The 22,346-nt window shown below is 27.9% G+C and overlaps 1 long non-coding RNA gene across 1 annotated transcript; it reads right to left on the bottom strand.

The window, feature by feature from the left end:
* Window positions 1–15,608: 15,608 nt before the first annotated feature.
* LOC126266059 (uncharacterized) lies at window positions 15,609–16,624 on the bottom strand. Its single transcript, XR_007548535.1, has 2 exons — window positions 16,490–16,624; window positions 15,609–16,431 (listed from the first exon to the last, which is right to left on the bottom strand). It is a non-coding gene; the product is annotated as an uncharacterized LOC126266059 (long non-coding RNA).
* Between the last annotated feature and the right edge of the window lie 5,722 nt (window positions 16,625–22,346).

Here is a 22,346-nt window from a genome sequence, read left to right as displayed (position 1 = left end):
TCTGAGTTCTTGAGCTTCTTCTCTCTAACTGACCCTAACTGTTTTCTTGTTCACCAAGGTAACCTCGGTCGCCTTCATTTGTCAATTAAATTTTTTTTAACTTACTTTAACAACACTCAGTGTGGCCATTTCGGAAGTTTCCGAAATGGCCACACTGGTGACACTAACAGAACTCACACATAGAAAACCTAAGAAGTACCAACCCAATGTTATAAACAAGAAACATTACTGGGCACGATTTCGGGATGCAGCCATGTTATCATTTTGAATGCGGTATTGCCATTTCTTATAGATTACAGATATCTTTTTGTCCATCTGTTACTTTCTATTTAAAATTTATATTAAACTAGCTGTAATCGCGACTTCATCCGATAGTGTGTTGAATACGATCATTTTCTAGACGGTGATCTCGAGATTCCAAAGATTCTTGAGCCTTAACAATGAATGACGCGTTCTATCTAATAGTAATCGTTCATTCCTCTCATTCGACCTAGACATGGACATCCGTAATCTACAATTTATAAGACGACTTTCTCTATCTTGTTCAGGTTCATTTTCACGTCGCAATCTTTGGCTTTTTGCCTTTCTCATGTTTTTAGAGAGATTTGACTTTCTTTTAGGCATAACTAAATATTAGAAAAAACAACTATCTACGTTACTAACTAAATAAAATAACCTATAAATAATTTATCAATTTCAATAAAAATCTGAATATTGAATACAAATGTAAATGTTATAATTATTTATAATTACTTAAAGGTAAAAAAGGAAAGCAGTAAAAAAGTAACAAAATATTTTGAATTAAGATAAGATAAGATAAGATAAGAAGAACGGATCGGTGGAATTATAAAAGATACCTATCAATCAAATCAAACTATCAATCAATCGTTGGTGGGAGAAGTGGTGGAAGGCGCCCGACGTGACAGCCCAATATGTGTTTGGTAAACACACCTGCAGACACTTTAAAACATAAGGGTGAGAAGTTTTCATTTTGTTATGATTCCGAGTCGAAATGTTTGCTCATTAAAGAATCTGTATCACTTAAGTTTAGTGGTAAATGATTTTCTAATTTTGTTGTTATGACTGGCATCAGTATAAACAGTACCCAACAAATTTTAGCTGCGGTCGAAATTGATAATATCTCTCTCGAAGTATTGTTTCACTTTTTACCGGATTATTGTTTGCAACATGACGTAATGATTGACCGAGAAATTTTGAATAAAGGATTAGCTGTTCATATGACATTTGAGCATAAAGAAAATCAATGTAGTTAACATGTGCCTTTTAAACGATTCCTATAAAATTAATTTTCAAAATTTAGACATAGAAACTGACAAAAGCTAGATTTTCTTTTAATATGGAGAAATGTTCTTTTCTAAAAAAAAGTCTATTCAATATCTTGTATATCAAGTTTATGAAGTATGCAAAATTTACATAAATATCATAAAGTCAAGTTTGATCGCTCTAAAGTCAGACACCAAACAAAATTTGATCCTATGTTTAGAGGCTTTTTCTTCGTGGCAGAGGTATTGGATGGTAATCTATATTTTTGAAGTCATTAAGTAGCAATCGAACTTATAAGTAAGCGCATGAAAAATCGCGGAAAATGCCAGAAAGTTATATTCCAATTGAACTTAAAAGCGTTGAAAGAGACGTCAGTTTGAGTCCCAGTAGTGAGACTGTGGATTGTCTTACATGTGTCGATCTGTAACTGCAAATGCAAAATCAGTTGGTTTTGATCATGGCGCAGGGGGCAGAGGCAATGTAGAGACGTTGTGTGTAAATGATCATTGTTTAGACGATGATTCATGTGTTTAATTGGGAATATAAACAGAGGCATTTGAATTATTATCAATGTTCATGTTTGGATATTTTGAAATCGATCTAAACAGTACCTGTGTTGAATGGAATCGGTTGTCTTATTTTGGGAAAGAGTTAATTGTAAAACATGTAATAATTATTTTATGAGTGTCTTATAACAGATATTTATTTGGCATTTTAGAAGTATTAGATGGAGATAGATACAATTTAAAAAGTCTTAACTCGAATCGTACTTATAAGTATGCTCATGACCGCATAAAGAAAATGCCAGAAAACTTTGTACCCAATGACGATGATTTAATCACTTTTTCTGAAGAAGAAGAATCAACGTAAATAATAGTTTAAATCTTAATTTTATTCATTTTTATATTTTTATTATTATTTTATCATTGGACTGAAAACTGTGTGGTCACTGGTTAAGTGACGAAGAGATTTTATCGCTGGGTAAGTGATAATTTCTAGTGAGAGCCGTCGCTGGTTAAGTGGCGAAGAGATTTTATCGTTGGGTAAGCGATAATTTCTGTTGAGAGTCATCGCTGGTTAAGTAATGATGAGACTGTATTGCTGGTTAAGTGATGCAGATCTTGAGGTTTTCATGTCCATAGATAAACTATAATAATAATAATAAATATAATAAGTCTTATATTCGAAAATATCGTAACACGCCTTGGGGCAAACTTTTATGCATTTGATTTGAAAGGTTGATAAAACTAACGATAGTCTGATATTAGTCAGGGAAAACCGAATGAACTTTTACTGTTTGAAATTAATTTGCAGGAAAATCACACGAGGACGTATGACTTGTCAGAATGGCCGTGTCGGAGGGTTCATGTGAAACGCAAGTAGTACTGTGGGTTGCGTACATATAGTACTTAGGTGTACTCCAAATTGTGTGACTATTAGTTATAATCCTGTGCCTGTTAGTTCCATTACATTGTAAGGACTATTTGTGTGTTATTTAATTTTCGAAATGGTCGATAATCCTAACCGCGCTGCGACATATATATAAGTGATATTATATAATAATATAATATAATATCACTTCGACACTCATGTAAACTTACGTAATTTAATTGTTTGTGTTTGTTATTTTATATTATTTTATAAACCGTTAATGTAAATGTTAATATGTTTGTTTATTTTCATTCATTGAATTTGAAGTAAAGATTCATTTGTATTAATTCACAAAGACCGAAAATCCCATTTGCGAAGTGCCAATTTCCGAAGAACCCCTTAATGTGGGATGAAATCAAATTCATTTCCTGTTCGTCAAAACTAAACTAAAATTAGCAAATATTAAGCGATTATTCATCAACACAAAACAAAGAACTGCAGTTCAAATTTCAAAAACTAATTATTTAAGAGATTTTAATAAACTCATGAAAAGAATGTGTTGCTCCAAAAATTAATTATTATTACTACTTTGACAACGATATTCTGAATGAATTGAATTATATTCAATCTTGGCACAGAACTTTAACAAAAACCTTAGATTCAGAAAATTTAACAAAGTCTTATTAGATATACTGTGCGAAAAATGCTCTTCGTGTCTGGATGTTGTAAGAGATGGATGCACGACAAAGAGAGTAAAGTTTTGCCCGGTAGTAAGAATCCCTACTCTCAGAGACAATGCGCCGTGCTGGTGCGCGCCGGCGCTCAATGTAAATTAATCTTTGCGAATGCATTTAGTAACTCTCCGTAGGCGTAGGGATGTAGTTCGAGTTCTTGCTGCTCCATTTAAATTCCGTAACTTTGTATAATTTTCAATCTGTAAAATGAAATATTTTTTGAGGGTATATCAAAAACAAAAATAAGTATTCTAAAAATAAACTACTTTTTTCAAAATAAAAATGTATCCCAAAAATTAAATTAAATAAATAAATGCATAAGTAAAAAAAACTAAAAATAATTAAATAATGTGTTCAAAGAGACCGACTCGTCTGCGGAGACGAACCGCATGCTAAACGCAGCAAAACCAAATGATCCCCTCCAGTCAGTTCGGCCCGCCCACATAATTGCATGTATATCTTTCCTTTTTGTTTACAAAGGGGTATTGATGTTCCGTCTCAATATGCGAGTAGACACGTTCATCATTTTTGATACGGTATAATCAATTGATGACCAAAAAATTTGTTAAAAAATTATCAAGGAAAATGCAATCATCGTTGTATCACTGAAACTATTCTAAAACTTTTCATCACGTTCTACTGACCCAATTTACAAAAGTCTGTCAAAAATTACATAAATAATTGCGAAACTTGCAAGATCGTTATATATGATAGAAAACCATTGAAACTGAAATTCAATATTACTCCCGTATCTGTGAAACCATTTGAAATTGTACATATAGATGTCCTCAAATACGAACACCACAAATTCCTTACAATAATTGATACATTTTGTAAATACGCACAAGTATATTACTTGGAAACATTTCAAGCAATAGAAATAATGGAAAATTATTAACCTTATTTTTACACCATTCAACCACCACCAACCCACCATCAAAAAACCACCCTGAATTATTTGTTTTATATAAGATAAAAATACATTTTTTCAATCCATATTATCTTGCTAATAGCGGCTTAATAGAGATATTGTATTCCACCTTTCTTGATCATTTGAGCATATTAAACAATGGACGGGAACCATAGAATATAATAGTTCAATTTATAGTACAAACAGGTTAACACCATTCGAAATCCTAAATTATGATATGCAATAACTTTTACGTATTAATTTAGAAACCACTATACTCAACAATTCCATTCAAAGCCATAAAGAGAAATTGGTTGCTCTATATGAAATCGTAAATGTACGAGTTTTAACGAATAAATGAGACTCGTGCAGATCCACCTGAAATCTCTGAAACAATCTCTGAAAAAAGTAACTTCAGATCTGAACAAAGAAATAATTATAAAAATGAAAATGTCTTGAAAATCGATTAAACAGGTAATTCTAAAAAATAAAACGAGTGAGAAATTCGACAAACTTCATTTAGAAAATGTAAAAAGACCAACTAAAAATGCAACATTTCTGATTACAGGTCCATCGTCGTCCAATGGACAATCATAATGGAAGAAAAAGATAGCAGTTATAACATCGGTAGACTCTTAATAAATTTAGGAACATCCAAGTTACAAAACTTTTCTCATACTATTCTACATTATTATGATACTTCTATAATCATAGCAAATTACAGAAATCTTGATCAATGAAAGAAGCAAATACAGAGACACACTTGAACACTACATTAGTTTTTGGCTATATTCTAGTACATAAAAAAAATCAAATTAATAATCAATTTTATTTTTAACATAGAAGTCGTTCGTAAGTTCAACAGGACTGTTGAAGATATTCAACATAATAAGAAATGTATTTCAAAAAATATATATTTTATACAAAAATTATTAAATGGTTCCAAAGAACATATAGATGTTTTATGGGCAGGAAATACACTAAATCGACTCATTCAGTTATTTAATATTGTTTTGAATATATTTCTGGATATTGAGAATTCTTTATCTTTTTGTAATTTTAATGCTATTCACCCAAGTATAATTTCCCTTAAACAAATCAACAGAATCGCATCGTATTACCCTGATAAATTACCATTTTAATCGATAACTCAAAACATCCATCAATTAATTATTAAACCAAAACAAAACAGTAATACTATATTTTCTTACTTTACCCCTTTTCAGTACTACCCCATATCAACACACTACTTTGTATTTATTCCAAATTTAAAATTTCAAATCATCTCTCCTTCAAAATACATATTGAAATCATATTCCGATTTAATATTCCTTTCTAGCATCTGTGACCACATTAATGACCAGTATTTGTGTCGTAAGCATCATAACATAAACATCACTTGTCAATAGAAAATGTTGAAAAATAATACCTAGTTAACCTTATACCCAGTTAAAGAAGCAAGAAACTCTGGAGTTTATTCCCCAAATAAACCACTACCTGGGAGTTTTTTCGAACACCGAAATATTTAAACTACATTTCTTAGAAAATTTATCTAGAAAAAAAATACAAGGGACATTCCTTTTTAAACACCAGAACCACTTCATTAATATTCAATGATGGGAACTTACTAACTTTCAACTCCTTATTGCAGAAGTAAAAAAACCTCACCAAATTAACTTAAAATATCGGAATTCACGAAATTATCAAATAATATCCAACAAATCGAATCAAAAAGTATTTAAATACTGAACATTTATCATCTCTCAGGATTCACTTTCTTATACGTTTTACTGCTATGTGTAAAAATTTTATAATAATGTATTTTAAAAGGTCAATTAATACAGAGGAGGCCAGGAACAACCTTCAGTTATCCCAGTCCAACGTCAAATTTAATCTTCACCGGAGTTGCAAGGACTACAAAGACAAAAATTACATTGTTGAACACGATGACACCAGAGAAATCCGAGACCTCCTGGTTATCACAATGGAGTTTATAAATTAGCATTTTTCAATTGTAATTTCCCTCTTTTTCTTGCCATTGTAAAATAAAGTTGTTTTTAAAAAGTCGATCGATAAAAAGTTCAACATTATTCTATTATTCATAATATTAAGATGTATGATCGATTATTGTTGTTATTGAGTTAATAGTTTTATATTACTTGTCTCACCCACAACGCTTTATTTATAAAATAAAATAAGACTGTTTCATGTTACTTTAATTCATTTTCTTGATTTCTCAGGGGTAATTTTGAATAATACAAACTCATATATTTCAAAATTTTATTTTGTATTTATTAAAGATTGTTAAGTAGATTGAGCAAAATTCTCCTTCTCAATTGGTGACATTGTTTCTCGTTTCTTGTCTTCAAGCTAACCAAATTTAGTTCTTTTTCCTTTATCTGTAGGTCTAATTTTGCCACCTTGGACCGAATGTTAAATAACTCATCCTCGTCAAAGGATTCGATGCTTCCTCTCCTTTTTCTACTACTCACAGGAGTAGGAGGAAAATTGCCATCTTCAGCTAACCCTTGACTGTTGTTGTTTTGTAAATTAAATTCTTCAGCCTTTATGTTTTTTTCTTCCACCAACTCTAAAATAATTGACTGCTCTGTTAACATCTCCTGTTTTATATTTATAGCAGCTACTTCTAACTCATCGTGCACAAGTTGTGAGTTGAACTCATTTTTCACTGGAGGGGTAAACAACTGCTCACTTGTCACGTTTTCCTCCAGCTGTGCTTGAACCAACTCTTGAGTCCTAGTCCTCACACCTTTGTGTGTCCTCTCAGGCTTCTCGGTAGATGTGTTTTTTTCTTGGATACTAAGATTTTTCTTCAGTGGTGATTGGGGCACTTCTTGGACCAAGAGTTGAATCGTAGGATATGTAGCGTCAAGCTGTTTAGTGGAATCTGAAAGTTCCTCAATTTCAAAAGAATACGTGGATATATCCGAATTGACCAGTTGATTTTGCGACGTTGTTTTGTTGCATGTGTGTTCGCCCGGGTTCTGCACTACTTTGTCCCCCATCGTATGCATGATCGACCTGCAATTGTTGCTCCTTCGTTTTACGCAGCGCCAATGGGTGACAGAACTTGCAGTTGTACGGTGTTTCACGTATTCATAGCCTTGATACATCAGTGTTTTGTTTCCGCGGCTAGTACGTCCGTAGATAAACAATTGAGACATCGTGGTGTTGTTGGGTTCACTTGCTGTAACGAGATATTAGGTTAATATTACAAAAATACCAAAATTTTTAATTATAATTGGAAATTTCTTACAAACAAAATAACAATAACAAATGGTCGTTTTACCCTTTTATATTAACACACTATAGGCGGGTAGCAAAATAATCCAAACTAAGTTGTTGAATGATAACAAAAAATAAGAGATAAATCTTTCAGTTCCGTATGTAAACCAATAGAGTAAAATTATCTCACCCCAGTAAGTACATTCAATAAGGTAAAAATTACCCGGCCTGCTAACAATCAACAGTTCTCGAGACGGGTATTTTTACCCGACCCGCTTATAGTGTGTTAACTGATAGAATGTTTGCGGTTTTTGATAAAATGGTTTATGGAAAAACATATCTGTAATAATATAAAAATGGCAACAACGTTCTAAGAGGCAACATGATTAGTTATGCTTAGTTTATAGTACGTTGGTTTGGTACTTCTTAACTTTCCAGGGGTCAAGCGAATAGGGTTGAAAAGACAACAGTCGATAATAGACGTTCAGTACCTTTGAAAAAGCACAATCGCCAAATGTTATGAAGCGGTTACCACATCGTGGTGAGGAATGTAACGTTGCGAATTTATAATGTTTTTGTAAACTGGTAATATAAATTTACAAAATCTCTGAGATAAACTGGTAATATTTAGTGTCTTCAGTTAGACAACATAATTCTTTTAGTTAGTATAGTCAGTTTTATTATTCCTTTGCGAAAATATTATTTTGCCAAGAGACTTTTTATATAACTATTAATTAACTATCACCATTCCATATTTTTATAGACTGTTCTGTTCATAATCGAATTTGATGTAAAGATTTTTTTAATTAATTAATTGCTTTCTTGTGTAGTTATTGCTTTCGTCAAAATTCATAAAGTTTTCATGGTACAGCAATTATAATAATTATATTACAGTTTTAGATAACCTCTCGAAGAAATGTATCCTTAAAGATTCACAACGTAAAATTACTTTTAGGTATAAATATTTTTTATTTGTTTTTTTGTTATATATAATTGACACAATAAAATTTTCAAGTTCGATTTGAGATAACAGTTTTAAATTATATACGTCATACAAAACTGCAATATATTGTCATAAATAAATATTTATTTATTCTAGTATTTTACAATGAATTTTTATGAGTAATTTTCAGTTTATGGTTGTACACATTTGTTTATCACTGAATTTGTAAAATTAAAAGTTCTATAAAATAACATATAACGTGCTGGTCATTTTTCACTTTTAGATTTTTCTTATCAAAAACTAAAGTTCTCTTCTAAACAAGGGAACTGTATTTGATTAACCCCTTCAAGAAATTTCTACAATTCTTTATGTTTCTAAATTTGTCTGTGATAAAAGTACAAATATTGATATAGTTTTTATTGGTAAAGCAAAGGAAGTTGTTACAAGAAATTTTAGTACTTCTCATTTATGAATTTTCTAACAAAAATCTCATGGTAAAAGTTGACCTCTTGGTGATAAAACTGTCGCATTTTCAATGTAAAAATGAAGTGGCATCTTATATCGTTATTTGCAAATTCTTTTTTCTTTACTTTCGATTTATACTCTGAAAAGTCTTCTTAGTAAAACTGAGTTTGAAGTTTGGTGTTAACAAATTATTCTTTAAGCACTTAAAACTTGTTTCTAGCGAATTAAACGATAAATTGTTGCTTACTATTTGACAAAGTTCTAGAATTTAGTTTCAAATTAAGAAACTAGAATTTTATAGTTTCGAAGATTGTGGTCATCTAAGTAAAACTTCTAAAAAGCAGATCATGCTTTAGTTTTTATGATTAGTGGAATTGTGTATACAGTTAACACAATAAATTTTAAATAAATTATTATCGAAATTATGTCTAAACGTCAAAGTGTAGGCTTTAACATAAGGGTTTGCGACCAAGTTAACACAAATAAATCTGCATTAAGTGCGTTATCTTATCAGATTTCTCGTTCTGAAACACATTCCGTATCTATATTCAATAAATGCTCTATTACGGGTCAATATCTTATTAGAAGACAATAAACTTGCAAAATTTGAACAAATTGTTTAAGCACAATTTTACTTTTTCAATGTAAGCATGTTTTCTTTCTTTAGTCTTTTCCAATCGAAATGTTGATCGGAAATACAATATTGAAAAATTCTTGAAAAAAGAAGTTTGGATTTAAATATTGAAAACAACCAATGAGTGGTTTACTGCAATAAACAACAGTTATCGATTACTAAGGACGAAATAATTACTTGAAGATTTAGATATAATCTCAAGAATTGATGGATGACATATTAGTTAGTATTAAATAGTGAACTTGTTTTGATGCCAGTCAAAAGTGTGCTACCACTAACCACCAATCTTGCTACAGATTAAAGGATTTTCATTATATAATAATTATTCTCCAATAACCAAATATTGTAATCTTCAGAGGAGTTAAAATGAATTACAATAGTTTAATAACAATTTTAATAGATAAACATTAAAAACAAATAAATTTTTGAAAATACGTGCCTTTTATTTACACAACTTTCTTACGACATCTTAGATATCATTTGTTTGATCCTAATATTAAATATTTTATTTTCCAACGGCATTTGATATTTTAGTATTTTTATATTTAATATTACCTCGTACCACACTTGATTACAAATTTGAAGTATTTTAGTATCCTAGTTAAGTGGGTTATGAAATTTCTACGTAAAGATTATTTTGTTGATGTTTTTCATACAGTGCCTAAATTATCTAGCTCATTTCTATTTCTTAATTATTTTAATCATATTAGGTAAGGTTATAGGTATGAAATAGCCTTTTTTAATATCTAATATTAATTAGTTTTGGTGGTTGAACATCAGTTTCAAGAACAAAAACAAATTAGTCGTCAAAGTGTAATTTGTTGTAAACTCTTAAAGGTAAGTTCATTTTTTACATTTCTATATTATTGTTTCGTATGTGTTATGTATATTTGTCAATTCATGTAATCAATTGATTAATTTTTTCTTTTATTGTGACAGACTTTGATTTTATTTCATATTTCACCTCTATCTGTATTCCGTATTCATTGTTTTTTGTTGGTTTTTCTCCCCGTGAAATTATAAGTAAAGATTGGTTTATTTGAAGAATGTATTATGTTCATTTCAAATTGAATTTAGTGAATTTAATATAAATATGATGTTTTTTATTTTTTTTTTAAGAGCGGCGTCTCCCTGTGTTAAATTCCCTATACAAACGCTGCCGACGACTTGGAGCAAATCTCAAAAACTACGCAATCAATCTATTTCAAATTTTGGGTGTGGATTAACAAATGTTTGATCTTTGACATAACATAGTTTTGAATTCGTAATATTCTTTAATAACAAAGATATTATTTGTCAAACTTCCACTATGCGTATGCATATTGCGTTTTTTATATTTACTCCAAATTAGCAAAATAATAAAATTTCATACGTAAACCGAAAATCATAGAAATCTGTAAGTATAAGTGATTGTGGAGGAGGAAGGGGGGTATGTCATGTGTTTCACTCATTATTCATAGATGTCCTATTGACGTATTCAGGGAAATTTATACATTTTTATACCAGTTATTATTGCAATAAAATTTAGAAACTCTTTAATTCATAATACCACTACTTTCAGAATTACAAAGTGGCCACATGTAAGAAAAGCCATTGACATGTGAGTCTGTATCACACAAGAAATTCAAAAATATATATATTGTTAAAAAATATTGATAATTGATTATTCATCATTTATCAAATTTATGTGATATAAATATATATTTTAATCTCATTATTTAAATAGTTATCAAACTATTTAAATAGTAAATTTTTAACCTGGAAATCTAAACAGGAAATTCTGCTTATTGTTCAATATAATATAATACAATACAATTTTCATTTTCTGATATATTAAAATCAAAACACTTTTTATATACTATATTTTTTTATGTATAATTACAGTAAACTAATGCGTAAACTTTGTAATTTGAATGGAATTTATAGGAATGTAACGTAGTGAAACAAATTACTTTAAAAATTAATATTTTATTAAATTGACATCTTTTTGTTCTCTTTTCATGCGCTTCTCTGATGCAGGGTGGATCAAAACATTCTAAATTTCACTTTCCTCTATTTAATAGCATCCTTTGTCCTAGACAATTAAAAATAGAATCTTTCTAATTTCGAAAGCATTTTGTTATTCCAAAAATTCGTCTTTATGAATTACTTCAACAAGAAGTTTATTTTTTGGACCTGAATATACGATAAAATAGCAGAGATTATTTCCAATAATATTTAATTGATTTTATAAGCGTCTCATAAGAACACTTGACTTCCACAATTTCGTCTTCAGAAATAATTTCTGAAAATATAAAAATTTAATTATAAAAATACACAATATAATTTATAAATATCCATGAAACACATCTACAAATAAACCAGCAGGCTTTACAATTTTATTGTACTCTTCTTCAAATTTTTTTATTGCTACCGAATCATTAATTTTCACGTAATTCGTAGCTTCTGTAGAAAAATTATTATTTTTTTTAACTATAATGTCACAAGATTCTTTTAATTTTAACGTCACCAAAATTAGAAGCAGTAAGCCGGTGCATTTATTAATAATAATTTGGGTTGTTAAATTGCCAATTGCTTTTTCATTTATTTAAATTGTTCTTTTTTAGTAATCTTGAATTGAACTAATATCATTTAAAATAAATTGTGAACATTGGGTAGATTCGTTATACTTATCATCCCGTTCTAAAAGATTATCCACAATATAATAATATATTATTATTACTTCAGTTTCCTGTTTCTTAGATCAAGTAAATGTAAATTTTTGATTTTTTTCTTAGACCAAAAAGCAAATCTACGCGTTTTTGGCATTTTCTAAAATTAATATACCTTTTATTTTAAATTTCATATTAAAATTATGTGCCACTTGATTTTCCAATTTTATAAAGTCTAAGTTAATTTAACTACATAATACAAAAGAGCTCAAAGACAAATTATGTAACAACACGAAAAAGTAATATTTATTTTAAATACATAATAAGCCGATTTGAAATGAAGATAATACATTCTTCAAATAAATCAATCTTTATTCATAATTTCACGGGGAGAAAAACTAACAACAAACAATGAACACGGAAAATACAAATCCATCCAGACGCTTCCAATGGAAAACCAAGGATACAAAAATATGAAATATCAAAATTGTGACAGATACAAGTAAAAATTAATTAATTAATTAATTAATTAATGACATGAATTAACAAATATACATAACACATACGAAACAATAATACAGCAATATAAAAACTAAAATTGAATAAAAAACTTACCTTTAAAAGTTTCTAACAAATTACACTTTGTCTGATGACTAAAATAAGACTAATTTGTTTCTCTGTTTGAAACTGATGTTCTTCAACCACCAAAACTGAACTAAAATTTCTAAGTCATGTACTACCCGAACAGAAAAAATCCATCTGTTTTGTGATTACATTTCACTATTTTCGACACAAAAAATTACATGCAGGTTACATGCACTGATTTGTATATCTCATCACTTTCAGGATGAGAAAGTAAGAGTTTGAAGTAAATACAAATTCAGAGCTAGGGTCACGATTAACTTTGAGACCATTTTTTTAACTAATAATAGATTTTAAATCGGCTTCCGTATTTGTATAACGTATTTATTATATTTGATTATATGATAAAATGTGATTGGTTTACAACTAACTATACGATAAAATATCACAAAACTTATTAGCTTTAAAAAATAGTTAATATATTATTATTTATTATATATATATTACATAGATTTAAAGCTATTTAAGAAAAAGGAGAAATTATTCAAAGTAGTTTATTACTAATACTATAAAATAAAAGTAAAATAAAACAAAATAGTACTACTAAGTGACTAAATACTAGGATTAAAACTAACTCTACATGCATGTAATATTCAGAATTTTCTTATTGCAAATACGTCAATTAATTAACATTGTAAAAATGCTATCAAAGAATTGGACAAATATGATAACTAAGACCGACAGAAGATAAATAAAAATAAATAATTTTAATAATTTCTATATATATATATATATATATATATATATATATATTTGTTTAACTTGCATCTTTAAAAAATGATCTTCAAAGATGAGCTCTTAATTTTAATAGCATATGTGAGATAACTCACCCGGTGAGTTAACTCACTTATGACATCAATGTGGCAACAGCGCATTTCGTCTTTGTTTACAATATTTTCTCCACTATAAAGTCCAAAATAATTAAAATAATTGAATCATTGTATTAATAAATTATTACTTGGTAATAAAAAAAGTCCAGGAGAACTTCTACGAAAATCTATGAGATATTTTATTCGGTTCGAATGACGTTATTCTTGTAGGGGTGTCCAAGCGCCTTTTACAATGCCGGTGACTTGTATTACAGCTGAGATATCTCACCCAAAACCGGTGACTTTACACGGTTGGTGTTGAGTGAGTGAGATTTGTCACAGTTTGCGTGAGTTCGGATTATGTGGATTTCTTGATATACAGTACGAAAAATGCTCTTCGTGTCTGGATGGTGTAAGAGATGGATGCACGACAAAGAGAGTAAAGTTTTGCCCGGTAGTAAGAATCCCTACTCTCAGAGACAATGCGCCGTGCTGGTGCGCGCCGGCGCACAATGTAAATTTATCTTTGCGAATGCATTTAGTAACTCTCCGTATGCGCAGGGATGTAGTTCGAGTTCTTCGGATGCTCCATTTAAATTCCGTAACTTTGTATAATTTTCAATCTGTAAAATGAAATATTTTTTGAGGGTATATCAAAAACAAAAATAAGTATTTTAAAAATAAACTACTTTTTTCAAAATAAAAATGTATTTCAAAAATTAAATAAAATATACTAGAAACAACGTCTGCGGAGACGAACCGCATGCTAAACGCAGCAAAACCAAATGATCCCCTCCAGTCAGTTCGGCCCGCCCACATAATTGCATGTATATCTTTCCTTTTTGTTTACAAAGGGGTATTGATGTTCCGTCTCAATATGCGAGTAGACACGTTCATCACTTTTGATACGGTATATTGATACCTTGAGTGTTTTAAAGACATTATTATATTTATTTACATCAATTAGGAATATATAAAGTTTTAAATTTAGGTTATTTTGTCGTGAGTTCAAGTTGAATGTTTTGTTGATATTATATATTTTTTTGATCTATTATGACCATGTTACGTCAGTAGCAATAAAAAATATTTGATATACAATAATTCCGTTGTTTATTAGGTATTAATAAAACAAATGATTTGATTGTGTTTTCAATTAAGATTGTCAAACCTTAACGAATAAAATTTAATTTATTCTGTACAATGTATCATATAATTAAGTGAGGTAGAGTTTATTAAGTTGTGTGGGGTACTAATAGATATCTTTCATATATTGTTGAAATATTCCATCTATTTATAAATCCTTAACTCAACACCAAAGGTTTACCTGTGTAAGGTAAATTTAATTTTATACTTCATTTGTTAATATATAATTTGAAAATTGTAGCTACTTGCAGCTTTGTGTTTTTATACCTCAGTTAGTTTTCAAGTAGATATCATATGTAATTAGTTTATAAGTTTCCCATTAGTAATTGCTTCAAAAAGTAAAAAATACATTGATACATCAGCTTAACTTATTAACACTCAAGATAAGAAGGATATCTTCAAAATGTTGAAGAGTTAAACATTTATAGAAAAAAGATAAATAGTAAAACTTAATTGTAAGTACAACATTATAATGTATATATTCTTGTTTTTTCTGAAAAATATAATTTCGCAGAAATCACAAAACGTACTGTTTGCACACATGTAGCATTTGTACGAATTGAAAAGATATCAATCCATCAATAATTATGCTTACTTATTAAAGACATCATCAATTATTGACAAAATTGCAGATATGTGGGACAACTCTAGATATTTCAAATGTCACCACCATACATCCCGGAAAATTAAATTGCATTGAAAATGTATTTGGGCACATACATTGGATTGGGACGAGAGAACAATGACAAGATTGGATTTTAATCAAAGTATCGGCGCTCTTTTTCTATATATTTAGCTCATCTCTCAAGAAATTTATGGGTACCATTCCAAACAAGAACTTCATCTTCCATTGAACTCCATTGATCATTTGTTGTCGGGAACGGACGTAGTTCACTAGTACTTTCGGATCCCACCGCACACATTACATCTTCATCTACCCAAACCTATCCGATCTCGCACTCAATGTTGATGGCGTTACCCATTACCCATTATTTTTTATCTTTGAAAATTTCAAAGTATATTAATTTTTGATTGTGATACCCTTTCGTTATGGCGTAAAAGTATCATGTCACGTAGTTTTTCGTTATTCCTTCAGTTTGTGTGAAATCCATTTTAATACCTTTTGAATCTTTTCTATGGCTTTCAGGCGATCGGAAATGGTTTACCGGGTAACATTCAACTCCTCCACCATCATTTGTTGTATTTGTATATCATGTTTGTCCAATAATACTTGTAATTCATTTTGAAACTTCTTTGGTCGATTTTCGTATTTTTTGACAATAACATTGAAATCGCCACTTAATGGTTACATCACGATTACCGTAAGTCTCGATAAGAATTTAATCACTTTCCTATGCCTTTCTCTTTGATTAAACAAAAAAAATATCACAGACCACAAATGCTGTTTATTTGGCTCAACATTCGTCATGTTTACCACGAAAAAATATAAAACAAAATATCTTATTAATTCATAAAGAACTAAATGAATATGTTGTATTGTAACGGGGAGTCCTACCAACAAAGCAGTTGTTTGCGATTATCTTTTGCTTCAATATTTTGTACGGACTCTTGATAGAAAAACATTTCAAACTTGCACACCTAATAAACAAATTGATAGTTCACAAATTATATTTTAATGATCAAAATATACACAAACCTTTCTTTAACCATTTCAAGTTAATTAAACATTATTTTTTGCACTTGTATGAATTTTGTTTGGATGTCAAATTTTAAATTTGTAAATATAAATTAACCTAAAATATGAATTCCCCTAAAATTTACCAAATATAAACACGAAATTGCGCTGTTGCCACGTTGATTTCGGAAGTGAGTTAACTCACCGGGTGAGATATGTCACATGGGTTCGTGGTAGACCCCAAGGTCTTTTCCATCTCAGTTTTCCATGTGAAAAAATCCATATCGCGTCATTAATTGATCGAACTGAAAATTTCTATTTATATTTCTTGTAGGAAACTGAATGCTTGACAAAAAGAGAAAAATAAAGTTTTTTATTTGTAAATAAATCCGTTGAAAAGTATTAAATCACGATAATAAATTGAAATAAAAACAAAATTATGAAAATAAATGAAAATATTGAATGGAAGGAATATATTCCAAAACAAAAGATACTACATAACTTAGAAACTGTTACTATGTCTAAATAGACTCAAATTTTTAAGAACATATTCAAAATTTATGACCTAAATGGATAAATTTAAAATATTTATTAAAAGACTATTAAAATCAGTACACATTGGGATTCGATTGGAAATATCTTCTAAATGGTTAGAGTTATCGATTAACCAACCACTGAAGACTTGTTTTGTAAAACCGTTTAATTTCTTACGATAATATATGTTGGTCATTTTATAATATTTACTACTTTTTTATAGTATTGAATTCTTAATATATTTTTATTAATAAAAATTATATAAAATTAATATATAATACAATAATATACATCAAAAATATAATAACGTATACAGTTATTAAATTTTTATTAGTGCCAATAAGTTTTGTGATACTTTCTTTTTTATGAATTCTTAATATATTTTTATTAATAAAAATTATATAAAATTAATATATAAATACAATAATATATATAATATAAAACTAATAAGTTTTGTGATATTTTGTATTATAGTTAGTTGTAAATCAATCACATTTTATCATATAAACAAATATACGATATACAAATACGGAAGTCGATTTAAAATCTATTATTAATTAAAAAAAAAGTTAATAGTGACTCTAGCTCTGAATTTGTATTCACTTCATACTCTTACTTTCGCACCCTCAGAGTGATGAGTTATACAAATCAGTGCATGTAATCTGCGTGTAATTTTATGTGTCGAAATTTAAGGGAAATATGATAACAAAACAGATGGAATTTTTCTGTTCGAGTAGTACTTGACTTAGAAATTTTAGTCCAGTTTTGGTGGTTGAAGAAACATCAGTTTCAAGCAGAGAAACAAATTAGTCATATTTTAGTCGTCAAACAAAGTATAATTTGTTATAAACTTTTAAAGGTAAGTTTTTTATTCAATTTTTGTTTTTATATTGCTGTATTATTGTTTCGTATGTGTTATGTATATTTGTTAATTCATGTCATCAATTAATTAATTAACTTTCACTTGTATCTGGATGGATTTGTGTTCCGCGTTCATTGTTTGTTGTTGGTTTTTCTCCCCGTGAAATTATGAATAAAGATTGATTTATTTGAAGAATGTATTATGTTCATTTCAAATCGACTTTAGTGTATTTAAAATAAATGATAGTTCGTTTTTTTTTCTTTTTTTATTAAATACATATATAGTTTTTTTTTGTTCATATTATTGGTACACCTAAAACATTAATATTCTTGAATTATTTCTATTATTTTTTTCGTGTTGTTACATAATTTGTCTTTGAGCTCTTTTGTATTATGTAGTTAAATTAACTTAGACTTTATAAAATTGGAAAATCATGTGACACATAATTTTTATATGAAATTTAAAATCAAAGAAGCATGTATGATTATATATTATAGTATATTACAGTATACAATAATAAAATAAAAGCAATATTAATTTTAGAAAATGCCAAACACGCGTAGATTTGCTTCTTGGTCTAAAAAAAAAATCAAAAGTTTACATTTACTTGAACTAAGAAACAGGAAACTGAAGAAAATAGGATCATATATTGTGGATAATCTTTTAGAACGAGATGATTATTATTAATAAATGCACCGGCTTACTGCTTCTAATTTTAGTGATGTTAAAATTAAAAGAATCTTGTGACATTATAGTCAAAAAAATTAATAATTTTTCTACAGAAGCTACGAATTACGGGAAAATTAATGATTCGGTAGCAATAAAAAAATTTGAAGAAGAATATAATAAAATTGTAAAGCCTGCTGGTTTATTTGTAGATGTTCTTCATGGATATTTTTAAATTATATTGTGTATTTTTATAATTTCAGGAATTATTTCTGAAGACGAAATTGTGCAAGTCAAGTGTTCTTATGAGACGGTTATAATATAGAACTTATAGAATATTACTTTCAGATATAAAATCAATTAAATATTATTGGAACTAATATGTGCTATTTTATTGTATATTCAGGTCCAAAAAATTAACTTCTCGTTGAAGTAATTCATAAAGACGAATTTTTGGAATAACAAAATGCTTTCGAAATTAGAAAGATTCTATTTTAATTGTCTAGGACAAGAGATACTATTAAATAGAAGAGGGCGAAATTTAAAATGTTTTGATTCACCCTACATCAGAGAAGCGCAGGAAAAGAGAACAAAAAATGTCAATTTAATAAAATATTAATTTATAAAATAATTTGTTTCACTATGTTAAATTCCTATAAATTCCATTCAAATAACAAAGTTTACGTATTAGTTTACTGCAATTATACATCAAAAAATATTGTATATAAAAAGTGTTTTAATTTTAATTTATCAGATAATGAAAATTGTATCGTATTATATTATATTGAACAATAAGCAGAATTTCCTGTTTAGATTTCCAGGTTAAAAATTTACTATTTAAATAATTTGATAACTATTTAAATAATGAGATTAAAATATATATTTACATCACATAAATTTGATTAATGATGAATAATCAATTATCAATATTTTAAAAAAATATATATTATTTTTGAATTTCTTGTGATACAGACTCACATGCCAGTGGCTTTATTACATGTGGCCAATTTGTAATTCTGAAATTAGTAGTATTATGAATCAAAGAGTTTCTCAATTTTATTGTTATAATAACTGGTATAAAAATGTACAATTTTCCTGAATACGTCCATTCAATAGGCCATCTATGAATAATGAGTGGACCACATGACACTTCCTTCGCCACAATCACTTATACTTACAGATTTCTATGATTATTCGGTTTACGTATGAAATTTTATTATTTTGATAATTTGGAGCAAATTTAAAAAACGCAATATTTTTCTCAGAAAATTGTCACTGTACAGTCTTGTTAAATATCTAAGCCTTGATATGACATATTTCATTTACCAAAATATTCTTTATTTTTTGAGTTATTTGCTGTACAAAAATGGTTGAAAATGATAATAATAATATTACGACTTTAAAACTATGTCATGTCAAAGATCAAACATCCACACCCATAATTTGAAATAAATTGATTGCGTAATTCTTGAGATTTGCTCCAAGTCGTCGACGGCGTTTGTATAGGGAATTTAACACAGGGAGACGCCACTCTTAAATTAAAAGCTCATCTTTGGGGCGTCTATGAACCAATTTTTTAGTATCAGAAATAAAAAAACAAAAATAGTGGATTGCCTATGTAGACGAATCGGAAGGGTACTTTTAAGAAAGTTAATTAATCAGAAAATTATACCTTACATTATTAAAAAACATGATGATCGGTTCAATTTTTCATAGTTTGTGTAACCATAGAAAGTGGTTTACAAAATCACACACGAAAAAGTTGTATGTGAATTTTTTTATCTGTTTAAAATAAAATATTACGTATACTATATTATATTATATTATTATATATTATAGTATTAAACGTATAATGCATTCTTAACAAATTGTTAGTTATTGTATTTTAATATTGTAATTGGTTTCAGGCGATTATGAAACATTTGATGAACACACAACTAATAGTGTCTTTATTTACGTTGTTGTCCCGGTTATTTATTCATGATACATATTTATAATGAATTATTTTTATATATCATTTAAAATTGACGGAGCAAACATGGGTCGTGCGAAACATTTCACTCCAGAAAGGCTCATACTCTTTAATAGTGAAATCGAAAGAAAAATTACTCATTCATTGAAAAAGCATTAAATTATTATAAATGTGTCATTGTTACAATTTTAAGGAAACAACCTTAACAAATGAAGTTATCTTCATTATTTTGTTTAGTGATGAAATAAAAATAAATGTTTATGAATCTGATGGAAAACATTATGTTAGATGAGGAAAAAATGAAGTATTTAATTCTGAAAATATAGATACTGTGAAGCACGACGATGGAAACACTAAAATGTAGGACAAGATAAATATGCCTTTAACGTAGAAGAATAATGATTCAAAACACAGAACTCAAACAGTAAAGCAATGGTTCGTAAAAAATATAATATAATAAAAAGTCTTCGTTTAATATTTAAATTAAACACAATCTATGTTTTTCAAAATATCTATATATAATATTAATATTTAAAATCAGTTCAATCAAATAAATACTTTTTTCTCTTTTAGTTTTTATTAACCTGTATTACCCTTATTAATTGTTATTATTATCATTGAACTAGTCGTGATGTAAAATTAATACATTCTATACCAAATAGATGTGCAACCTAATTAGAGGTCATTCTATATTTCTATAAGGTAAAGATTTTACATTTATCAGCTATTTATTAATAAATTAAATATAAATTATTCATTCCATTATGATAAAAGTAAATTTATAAAATGTTTTTTTTATTAAAACAGTCGAATAATTTTATTTTATTATATTATTTGGTTAAAATTAACTAGTTTTCGTTTAATATATATTATTTTTGTTTATATATATATATATATATATATATATATATATATATATATATATATATATATATATATATGTATATATGTATATATGTATATATATGTATATATATATATATTTAATTTTAACATTTGAAATTAGTTTAATTAAATTAAATTAATAATTCTGAAATCTGAAATTCTAAAATTTTAAAAATTATATTTATTATTATATTATTATTATTATTGACCTGAACTAAATTGTTATTATTAATAATATTGAAACAGTCGTGCTGTGGAATTAGAATAAATTTAGTATAGACTATATTAATTAAGAAGTACTAATGTTTAATATTTACCAACAATTTTGTAATTGAATATTATAAAAACGTAATTGATATCTGCAATAATGTTCTTACAATTATATTGTTAATTTTTAACATTTACTTATTCTGTTACTACAAAATTATTTCTAGTAGTTAGATTAAATATATGATATATTTGAAATATGCACGTTCATACACTATATTTGTTTTAAATAATTTAGAATTTAATGAACAATTTGTACGGTATTATATTATATTACATTGATATTAACAAAACGCTTATTTAATTAATACACTTGTGTTTGAAATCAAATTCATAATATTTCTCTCAGAATTATTTTATTATATAAGATTATTTTAATAATTATATAATATATTTTTACTATTAATTTAACCATAAATAAATATTTATAAATATACAATAATATTAATATATAATATTAATTCTAGAAAGTGCCAAAACCGTGTATATTTGCTACTTTCAGATAGTGACATCAACAGCAATACAGAATTTGCTCGAACGTTTCAACCTTTTAACAAGTTTCCTTTCCTACTATCAAGTTTTCGGAAAGAAGAACAATTTAAAATAAATGAAAAAAACAATTGGGCAATTTAACAATTCAAATTATTTAACGCTAAGAATGCACCAGCTTACTGCTTCTAATTTTGGATGTG

Source organism: Aethina tumida, chromosome 6 (genome assembly GCF_024364675.1).
Source record: "Aethina tumida isolate Nest 87 chromosome 6, icAetTumi1.1, whole genome shotgun sequence".
In the NCBI taxonomy this organism is placed as follows: domain Eukaryota; kingdom Metazoa; phylum Arthropoda; class Insecta; order Coleoptera; family Nitidulidae; genus Aethina; species Aethina tumida.
This window is presented reverse-complemented; position numbering and strand designations above follow the sequence as displayed.